The sequence below is a fragment of the Pinus tabuliformis genome, chromosome 9 (assembly GCF_031772625.1).
Source record: "Pinus tabuliformis cultivar Carrire ecotype Pingquan chromosome 9, CPIR1, whole genome shotgun sequence".
Taxonomy (NCBI): Eukaryota; Viridiplantae; Streptophyta; class Pinopsida; order Pinales; family Pinaceae; genus Pinus; species Pinus tabuliformis.
Window position 1 is genome coordinate 1,575,988,359 of NC_142307.1, and position 3,359 is coordinate 1,575,991,717.

Consider the following 3,359-nt stretch of genomic DNA (forward strand, 5'->3'; position numbering starts at 1 on the left):
GCCTCTTGGCTGGCTAAATCAACCTCTGCGTATTTTTGGCCACCCAAAAAACACGCAGTCACTTCCTCTGCGTGGCTGACTGAGCTGTGAATCGTTGGAAACTCTTGCAATCTCTGTGGAACAGCCTCCCTCGGGCAGGCACGGATGGTTCCCAAAGTAGAGGTTGAATCTTCCTTACAGAAGACTCGTGGCTAAACAGCCGGTAGACTCGCTAAGCAGTAGAGCGTACAAGAGTGAGTTTTTTTGTCAAATATTCAAAATGAAAACAAAATGAGAGTGGATCTCCCTTTATAACTCCTTGGGCCCCCTTAGCCTCATGTTGGTCCCTCCATCCACCCATTCAATTTTCCCTCCAAGCATATTGAATGGCTAATTCGAACTCCTATGTGGGTGGCCCCCACATTCCACTAGCAGCTAAATAAAGTCGATTTGGCCCCTAAGTCGAAAGTGTGGGGCCCTCTTCCTTAGTAAAAAATGTGCAAAATTGTGTAGCAGCACCCTGTTACTAATGTGTTTGAGAAGGGACATGACAACATAGAGGATGGGTGAGGCATACTTTTCTCCTACACAATACTATTGTCCTTTAATACATTGAAATATTTGTTAGTTGCACATTGATTTATTATTTTGTCATTGTTTCAAGATAGTATGATCTTGTTCATGGGTGTGAGATTTGAGATTTTTCATAGAACTTTGATATGAAAGAAATGGAAATGTTACACTAGGTTCACATGTTCAGGGATATCTGTTCATGATTGTCGTTGTCATAATATTAGCCAAGGGAAGGTAGTTATGTGTATGGTTGATTCATCACTCTGTATATTTATTCTTTAACCTATCTTGGTTTATTTGTGATCTCAGATATAATATTACTTTGTGCAGTGAATGACTACAATTGTAGTGTCTGGGAGGGTCGAGTGGAGATAATATCTTAGGAAATGTAGATGTAGCACAGAGGATGGGTGAGTCATGTTTTTTTCCAACAAAATAGTGTTATTGTTATTTGTGTGCTCAATATTTTCTCCTTCTAGCATGGTTCTCGGGTAGTACGACTCAGATGATATACATAAAATGGTATGTTTAAATTTATATGTTTTTTTGTTCCACATCACACGCACACCCTCACATAACATGCCCTAGAGAGGAGGATGGTAAGGTCGAGCAAGCAAGCATCTTGAGCTTTCAACCAATCAACCATTGTGCTAGTAGACAACACTAGGATTTTGGGTGTTCAATATGTTTAAATATGCCTAGATCCCTCTTACAAAATGGATTATTTCTCTAAAGATAACATTGGTTGCATTATTCCTAGTAGAATTACGTCTAGTTTAAAAAACTTATATATTTTGAGTTTTAGCATGGAATATAAATGGATTGAATGAAGTTGGATCACAAGTTCATGCCTTCTGTTTAACGTTTATTAGAATTATAATATTTTATTTCGTATCTACTGCAAATGGTTGATTTCAGTGACCACATATACATTAAATACAAAATGGATTATGCTCGTTTATTTAACAAAGCTAGAGATGAGTATGTTTCACATTATGATAGATTGTTGCATTCAACTCTCCAATTTAACTTGTGAAATGATTCTAATATCTTATTATGTATTTGTTGTAGATGGCTTGTTCTAGTGAGCACGAGTAAGTGGAATACAAAATGGAATGTTTATCTTTATATGGCAAACTCTAGACGAGGTATGTTTGGTATAATGAATAATTATTCTTTTTGAATTATGATTTCCATTACAATCTGTCTTTATTTTAACCTTATTCACCCCACCTTTTTTCCTTTCAGTAGAGGAGAGGACACTATAATAAAGATAATGTGAATTGGGGAAGTTTGCAATTTTTTATTTGTTGTTGTCTACATATTTTTTTCAAGTTCATACCTTCAAATTCTCTAGTTTGACTTTTATTAGAAATCTAATATTTTATCGTGTATCTATTGCATATGGCTTGTTCCGGTGAGCAAAAAGTTGTGAAATACAAAACGGATTGTCCCCTCTTATATAGCAATCTCAAAGAAAGGTGTGTTTCTTATTACAATTAATTATTGTGTACTCTCTAGTTTAACTTATATAACGATTCTAATATATTTTTGTCTATTTTCTATAGATGGTTTGTTTTGATGAGCACACACAAGTGGAATGCAAACAATGTCCATTGTTATGAAACAAAATATAGAGTTGTGTTTTCTATTATGAATAATTATTGGTTTTCAAATATGTTTAACATTACTAATTGTGTGTATATTAAGCTTATTTAACCGACTTTTTTTCCCTTTCAGCAGAGGACAAAACATTGTAGGAGAGATGATGTGCAGAGGGGATGTTTGCAATTTCTTTTTTGTTCTTATTTGCATGTTTTGTTTTGTTTAGTTTGAGCATGGCCATGCTGTGTTGTACTTGTTTTCCTTTGTCCTGCATTTTTTCTCGTTTTTTGTATTTTTGTCTTGGTTTCGTTTGTTGGGTGTGTTGTACTCTTCCTTTGTTTTGTTTTTTTTGTTCTTTTAATGTTTTTTGTAGTTTGGTCTTGGTTTTGTTTGTTGGGTGTGGAAATGGAAATGAAGGAAGCAGACAAAGAAAATTGAGGTTATTGTTCATAAATGAAGGTGAGTCAACATTTCTATATGCAATGCACTTCACTTAAAAGCATCTTCCGCTACTTTGTAGCTCCATTTATTAACTTTTTAAATTATTATATGTTTTATCTAAGCTCTCATAGTCAACTATATTTATCTTTTTTATTTAGTGAATCACTACAATTGTATGGTCTACACAGGTCAAGTGGTGAAGATGCACTAGACATTCTACAAACATGGCATAGAGGATGAGTGAAGCACACTTTTCTCCTACACAATACTGTTGTCCTTTAATACACTGAAATATTTGTTAGTTGCACAGTGATTTATTATTTTGTCATGGTTTCAAGATAGTATGATCTTGTTCATGGGTGTGAGATTTTAGATTTTTCCTAGAACTTTGATATGAAAGAAATGGAAATGTTACACTGGGGTTCACATGTTTATGGATTATTGTTCATGATTGTCCTTGTTATAATATTAGCCAAGGGAAGGTAGTTATGTGTATGGTAAATTTATCACTCTGTATATTTATTCTTTAAAATCTCGTGGTTTATTCATGATCTTATATATAATATTACTTTGTGCAATGAACGACTACAATTGTAGTGTCCGGGAGGGTCGAGTGGAGATGATGTCTTAGGAAATGTAAATGCAACTCAGAGAATGGGTGAGTCATGTTTTTTTCCAACAAAATAGTGTTATTATTATTTTGTGCTCAATGTTTTCTCCTTCTAGCATGGTCTTGGGTAATACCATTCAGATGATATACA